At 41.7% G+C, this 8,028-nt stretch overlaps 1 protein-coding gene across 1 annotated transcript in view; it reads right to left on the reverse strand.

Moving 5' to 3' along the window:
- Window positions 1-7,764, reverse strand: part of LOC127601052 (DNA-binding protein SATB1) — a 67,100-nt gene extending 59,336 nt beyond the window's left edge. Inside the window, exon 1 of the mRNA XM_052066028.1 lies at window positions 7,476-7,764. The gene's annotated coding sequence lies outside the window, so the exon portion shown is untranslated. The remainder of the gene's footprint in view (window positions 1-7,475) is intronic.
- Between the last annotated feature and the right edge of the window lie 264 nt (window positions 7,765-8,028).

Consider the following 8,028-nt stretch of genomic DNA (forward strand, 5'->3'; position numbering starts at 1 on the left):
CGTCACTCATCCGGCGAGAAACAAAACGCTCGATAAGGATGCAGTGTGTGTGTTGCGGTACGTGGGTGGGTATTAACAAGCTGATCTCGGATGCGCTTTCCTGCAAACTCGCCCTCCTCCTCCATAATAATTAAAAAAAAAAAAAAAACAGGCGTAGGATTCCCAAAAACCTCCACAGATGGAATAAAGACAAGCATCGGAATGAAGGACAATAAAGTGAAAAAAAATAAGCCTTGAGCTAATGTGATTTGAATCGTGACTTCAAACTTGTATTAAAATTGTATTTGCTACGCCGTGGCGTAATCACAGAGGAAGAGCGCACGTATCGAGGGCTTGTCATGCCGTGCAAAAAGCGTGACATGACGGACTTTGCTTTTGTTTTACCTTTTTACCCCCAAACCCCCACCCCCACCCCCACCCCTTCGTGCAAGGACTCGTCAACCGTTTAAGCACCCGCGAATAATAAACCAAGCCGAGCAATGAGGATCAACCATTTTGAAAATCATACCAGAGGCAAGACAAAACTCACCAAACGTATCGGACAGAAACCTTTGAAGCGCCTAAGGCAATGAGCGTTCAACCCCTTGTCATGTTTTGGGTCAAATTGACAACTTTGAGTATTGAGGAAAACACAATGGTTGGGAAAATGTCTTCAAAATGTTTTTAGATATTTTTCATGAAATGTACACTGGGTCGCGTTGACATAAAAGGAACTTTCAGAAGATTAGACAATGAGCTGAAACCTCCTGTTAAGTTGCGGGTCAAAGTGACCCGCCAAAACTCTCAAAAGATATTTGATAGAATGTATTCTTCTGCACTTATTTTTCCACCCACTGTCTTATTTCGGAAAAACAATAATTGTGGCATTTTATTGATTTATATTTTTCCTGATTGAAGAGACGGTGGGTCACACTGACCCACAGTTTCCTCCAAGCAATTCGCTAAACTGAAGAGCATCCATCATGTGGAAATTATATGCGAAGGAAAGGAAAACAGTCAATCATACAATCTCGAAACTTTAATGAGATTGAGGTTTATTTATTTTTTTGTTGTTGTTTTTTTTTTTAATCGTTTTGCGTGTCACACTGACCCATAAACTCGGCTGGTGTACGTACACAACGAGAGCGCCCGTTAAGTGCTCACCCAAGGAGTGACTTTTCAAAGAATGCAGCATTCAAAATCGCAACAACACACACATCAAGGAAAAAACACAAAAGCAATAAACCCTGTGTGAATCACTTCATACGAATCGTAAAATTTGGAGGTGGAATCCCCAAATGTGCGTGTGGTAGACAGGCTTCTTATTTACTGGCGACAGTCTAGTAAAAGACATCTAAACAGGTATTTAGTCCCATGCCTACCGCAGGTATAATTGGAGTCGATGCCACGCAAACCTGCCATCATCATCGAGACGGTAAAAGACTGCAATTAATGGCTTTATCCAAGATATCATTCCCTGCAAAGTGGGACTATAAACTGCGTGTGTGTGGCGTGTGTGTGTGTGTGTTTAATAATCCTCATGGAATGCAGCACTGAGACAGTGTTTCAATCATCTACGTTCCTAAAATTGGCTCTGTAGTGCCCCTTGGAATGTTTTAAAAATGTTGCCCCTGGAGCCAGTTTCACTCAGTGAGATGAAATTTGGTAGGCAAGTTTATCATGAGTAGACCAACAAAAAAGTCTCAAGAAGCACTGCCCCAAAATACCCAGGAAGCCAGTCATTTTGGTTTAAAGCAGCTGTTTTACGGACATTTTGCTCACTTCCCCGGGTCCTTTAAAAGCAAACTCATCCCGGAGATTTGCATTTGTAAATTCAGCCCCGAGAGCCAGTTTTACTTAATGACGTGACATTTGGTAGGCATATCAATCATAAGTAGACCCACAAAAAAAGTCTCAAGAAACAATGCCTGGAAGCTCGACATATCAGGGTCATTTGGGTCATTATCTGAAATCAGCCTACAGATTTTTTATGTAAATTCATCACCTGCAGCCAGTTTCACTTAACAACGTGAACCGCGGTAGTCATATCTATCATAAGTGAACCCGCAAAAAAACTCTCAAGAAGACAGACACAAAAATGGGAACTCTGCCACTGTGGGTTTGAAGCTGTAGCGGTTGCTACTAAAGCTGAAGCATGTATACTAGACTGATGGGGGGGGGGGCATTTTCAGAGCTTTTGGATTAAAAAATTGGCTATGTGGTGGTGACGCCACACCGGAAGTAGGTTTCAACATATAATTTGGTAGGCTTATCTACCACGAGTAAACCCACAAAAAAAATCTCAAGGAGCCATGCTTTAAAATACACCAGAAGTTTTCCATTTGAAGCCATTTGTATTATGTTCATCTTTGTGCTGGCGCCAATGTGTAAAATCAACCAGATAAGCGTCAAAATATAACAAACAGCTCTCCATATGACCCATAGTCTATATTTACACGTGTTTTAACAGCTTTGCCCGGTGAGATTTTTTTTTCCCCCGCAATGGGAATAAAATTCAACAATTAAAGCAATTGGTAGGAAGCATTATTTCATCACAGATAAACAAAGAAAAAAAAGACACCACCTCGCTAGTAATTGGCCCCGCAGGGTCAAAAAAAAATAAAAAAGTCTTACACAAGACTCTCAACCGAGACTAAGGTGGTGGGCGTCAGCAGCAGCTTCTGAAACTCAATCACCACACAATAATCTACAACATTTCTAGAAGGTTTACGCAGAAGGTATCAAAAGATTTTGCTGTGTGGGTACAGTAAATTTTGGAAAAAAAAAATCAATATTTGGACACAAGGGCTACAAAGTGAAAAATAATGCACAATAAGCTTTCTGAATGATCTTTTTTTTGGAAGAGACGAAGAAGAATGAAAAGCATGTGAGACACGTTCAAACTTTTTCAAATTGGGCGACTTGTTTGTCACAATTGCGATTCACATTCACTGTATAACTCGATTTGCTTTTAGGCGATGCTGGCCATTTATATGCTTCCATTTTTAAACCATTTTTAAACCATATCAAGACATTTCCCCGAAGTGTAGATTTTTGTCTGATATGGTCATTAAAAACTTGAGTTCTTTAAATGTATTGATAGTATTGCAGTGACATTAACCAGGAACCTGTATTTAAGGAGGGCAGGGAGTTGCCATGTTTTGGGGGGGGGGGGGGGGGGGGTTCAAAGGCATGATAGGCATGGAAGGGTTCAAATGAGATTTGTTGCTGCAAAAAGTCAGTTTTGGTGGAAAAATGAAATCCTCTCCCTCCGATATAGTCATGTTTCAGGACGCGCCAAAAATCGTTCAACCATTCACATTGCCTCGTCAAACGGTGCTTGACAATTTCGACGCTTTAAATTGGTCAACAATTTGTCAAATACATAAATAAATAACATCCCCACAGGTGGAATGACCAATAGTATAGAGGGGGGGGGGACCCATTTACCTAATTGGGTCTTATGAGGTTTCAGCCAGACGCTCGCGACATTTTTTTTCATTCATTTTAGAAGCTAATTTACAACTTGCACGTTATGCGAACAAACTGAAATTTGAAAGATTAAAAAAAAAACAGGGACAAACAAACTGCAACTTTGTTTAGCACGTTTTTTGATCGCTGGGCCGCGGGTGCTCAGCCACGACGCTTCGCGAGAAGTGGCACACACGCGTCTTGGGCGTTCAGAGAAGCCGCAACCGACATTTGCTGCGATGTGTTTACACAAAATGCCCGCATGGCTTGACTCTCTTTTTTTTCCCCCTGCGCCACCACACACAAAACTTCGACTTATCTGATCTAGATTCTTATTTCGAAGAAACGTCCACATTGCATCATGCGTGCGACAAACCTGCTCCACGACATGCTTTGTTTCTCCGTGGCTTGGGACGCGGTACAGCTGCTTTTCCTGCTAATTTGATGCACTGCTTTAAAGAATATGTCGTGTAATGCGAGATGGAAATGTATTTTTTCGGGTCATTTCATACCGGGCAGCACAGAAAGAATAAAAAAATACATTCATTCCATTTTATTTATTTTGGAATCCGAAAGATATTTTATTTTGAAAAATTACCCGATCCTCTGTGACATCGGTCTGTGTCACACTTCGTCAAGGCGCACTTCTCGGTCACGTGATCGGTTACGCTAAAAATGAAACGGAGGAGCTCGCAAAATGAGTAACAAAAAAAACTTTGAGATCGCAAATGACAGCGGCCTTCAAAGTACGTTCGAGACAACAACTCTGCCGTTGTGGATTAAAGTTATGGCTCAATATTCTGAGACCGCCACAACAGCACTGTTGCTATTTCCAACATCCTACTTGTGTGAAGCGGAGATTTTCTGCAGCGATGGCGACCAAAACGAAACAGATGCGACTGCCTGGTTGCAGAAAATCAAGCTCAGGGCTTCCACGGATTCAACATTGCGTGGAGTCGTATTTTTCACGCTCTTCGAATTTGCGTCATATCTTATTTTGAAGGCACGTTTAAACGTTACCATAGCGACCAGAGAGCGTTTGCGCCTGACCAGGACGTTCCTCGTGTCACGATTTGTGTTTATTATTATGTTTCGAAAATACCACAGTTTTCATGCAGGTCATATCAGAATATTTTGTAGTATTTATCCGCCACACCTTAAAGGGCGCTCCGTGAATATATTGTCCGGCGTTAAACCGGTCCGTGAGGCTAATAAAAGGTTGGGGACAGCTGGTGAATGAGTTTTAGGGTGAGAATATGGCTTAAAAAAAAAAAAAGCAAACATTCTGAAGCATTCATCGCGCAACATGTCGGTGTGGTTTGCAGCGGTGTGCAACTCCCGCAAAATTTCTGAAACGGTGTGTTTGTAAAGTACACAACTGAAAATGTGTCTTCAGAACAATCGTTTGAGACATCGATTCGTGCGGTTGTGATTTGAAGTTCCTCTTCGAAAATGCGGCGCCGCCACGTAGCTCACGATCGATCCGCGTTTGCGTGTCAAAGTTTGACACCTGTACCGTCAGTAACAATGTACACATGACATACAGTCACCATTTTAAGCCTCCCTCGATTTTGATCCTGGGGGAAAATAAAGACCACCCTGACAGTGTCACTACTGCACATATCGTGTCGGACTGCGTACCTAATTAAATGCCCGTATGAACGTTGGTTGGCACATCAATCACACACGCGTTCAAATACGCGTGACATATAGATCACGTACAACATTCCTCAGTAGAAAATGAACGCCCCCCCCCCCCCACACTGATTAAAACCCCGATGGCTTCCTCATTGGTTAGTATTCGCACTTACATGTGCGCACAACAACACACAATGTATACATTGCATATGATAGTCCAACCCTTCATTTGCCTTCGATCTCAGTCAAAACAACAAACGTCTCCCTGACCGTGTCTAATAAAATACAGCTCAAATCGGATCGCTTTAGGTCACCTACAGGTGGGTGTCCCTCATGAAACAAATGTGTACGTCGCGATCGGATAGTTAGGCCTTCTTGTTGTTTTTCCATCTCAGTCGAGAGTCTTAAATAAGATACGACTCTAGTATCATTGTCTTTGAATCGTGCCGATGTAACTAACGAAGTGAGAGTCGATCCAAACATGACGGAGTACAACGTTGACCAAAATCTTGACCCAAATAAGACTTCATTTCACTTCGATCCCAGTCAAGAAAATGAAAACCTCCCCGACAGTGTCAATGAAAGACGATAACGCCCCAGTCGTGGATCTCATTACTTTGTGCAAGCGCATCTAAGAAAGTGAACATGGATTTAAAAAAAAAAAAAAAAAACAATATCAACCTTTAAAAAAAATCTAAACACTGTTTTTTTTTAAACCCAGAACCCCGGTAATCCATATTTATCTTCTCTCTCAATCAAAAACGAACGCCTCATGTCAGTTCAGCGACACTGCTTTTATATTGGATCTTAATGGCTCGCATGGGTGTCACTAATGAATTTAGCGTCTCTCCGAACGTGAAAAAGTGCAACGTGAAACTTTGATGAAAACCTCAATCCCATTAAAACTCCATTTGCCTTTGAGCTCAGTCAAGAATAAGTGCCCGGTGTTAATTAAAGATAATACGGCTCTCGTTTGGATTGTGCAGGTGTACACGTAATCAAGCAACTGTCGATCCAAATATAGTCGAACGCGTGCGCATCTCGGACAAAACGTAAAAAAAGCCTACCTACGTTTTCCGCGATCTCTGCGGACACTGAATGCCTCATGTCAATTAAATAGAACGGGCTCTTGTCCTGGATTGTGCAGGTGAATCGAAGGAAGTGAACATAGAACCAAACATGGTAGAGAGTGTGTGCAACTTTTGCGAAATCCATGTTAAGACTTCATTTTCATCAATCTGTCAAAAATGAAAACCCCTCGAGTCGATTAAATAGCTTACATCTCTCGCTATGGATCTCATTCTACCATTCTGGAGGAACTGAAGAAGCGAGAGCGGATAAACATTGTGGCGTACATGTTCAACATTGGGGGGAAAAAAAACTTTAGACTGTTAACGTTTAATTTTCCTTTTGGGGTATATAATGTAGCCATGAGTGCCTCATGTCAATTAAATCTCATCTATTGGATGTCAGTTGAGTGAGCGTATAGCCAAAAATGGTAGAATGTGAAACTTTGACAGTGGGGGGGAAAAAAAAACATTTTTTAAAATCCCATCTCTGTTAACTTTCATTTTACTTGATTCCATTTTTTTTAAATGAATGCCTCATGTCGAAAAAAAAATAGAATACAGCCCTTGTAATGTATCTCAGTGTGCTCTCAATGGGCAGAAATGAATCCAAAGGCATTAGTGCATGTGCAACTTTGACAAATCTAAAAGTCTTAACCCCATCGATGTTTTGCTTTCCTTTTACATCAATCAATTGAGTGAGCGTCGCGCCAAACATGACAAAACGCGCGTGAAACTTTCTCCAAATCTTGACCTTGTGAAACGTTCCTTTGAGCTCACTTTGTTTGTAAAAGATGAAATGAGAAGAACTCCAATAAAGAAGTGAGATTCAACTCCAATTTTGCACCTTCTCCGTCCTCAATCTGAAATATCAAACACATCTTTCTGCTCAATAAGTTCTATTAATGAGTATGTGAAGGCATGTTCTCCTTAGTTGGCCTCTTTTTCAAAATTGTTATTCAAATCAAAATGAGATGAATGTGTGCTGAAAGCCACCGTTTAGATTTACCATGAAAGCCTGCATGCTCTTAAGTTTTTTAATTCATATTTTCATTCACCCCCCCCCCCCTCCTCTCTCTTTATGAAATATTAAAATCTCAGACGCAGAAGAAGAAGCCACTTTGGATCCGTGTGGGTTTTAAGTGAAAAGGAAGGTCTGCCTGCCGATTGCTTTTCATGCTATTTTTTTCATAGATAGGCTATATCCTTGAAGCAGTAATTATTAGCTTTATGATTATGAAAATGTGAAAGAGATAAAAAAAAAAGTCGCATTAAAAAGACGGTAAATAAAATAAAAAGCAAAGTGAGAACTGAGCGTACCTGTCAAGTCAGCAGTGGCTCGACCTCTTGTTTTCCATCAAAAGTTCCACAGCGAGGTGAAAAAAAAGCGGAAGAAAATTGCTTTTTACCCCCACTCTTTTTTTGTGTTGTTTTCAAGTATTTTTCTACTAGGGGCTGAAGTTTGATGATGCAGCGGATGCTTAGGAGGCGAGGAGGAAGAAGAGGAGAAGGAAGGAAGGAGGAGAGGAGGAGGAGAGAGTGTAGTGGCGGCATGCGAGTGGGACTTTGAGAGGGGCGGCGGCAGGTATAACGCGCGAGCGCCGCCCCTCCCCGCTACGCGTGTGCACAAATCGATCATTTGCCAGCTGTGCCGCGGCTTGCCCCACTTTGCGGTGAAGTGTGTGCGTTAGCGTGAGCGCGCGCCAGTGAGTGTGCGCTTCGGACGCGCGCACGCCCGCGAAAAAGAGAAAGATAGGATCACCTGAACGTAAAACGAAAGCGAAAACCCCCCCAAAAATAAACATGTAAAGTGACCTTTAATCGGAATGAAAAGGCTTTTTAATCATGCTGGAAGCTCATCACTAACATTATT

The sequence above is a fragment of the Hippocampus zosterae genome, chromosome 5 (genome assembly GCF_025434085.1).
Source record: "Hippocampus zosterae strain Florida chromosome 5, ASM2543408v3, whole genome shotgun sequence".
Lineage (NCBI taxonomy): Eukaryota > Metazoa > Chordata > Actinopteri > Syngnathiformes > Syngnathidae > Hippocampus > Hippocampus zosterae.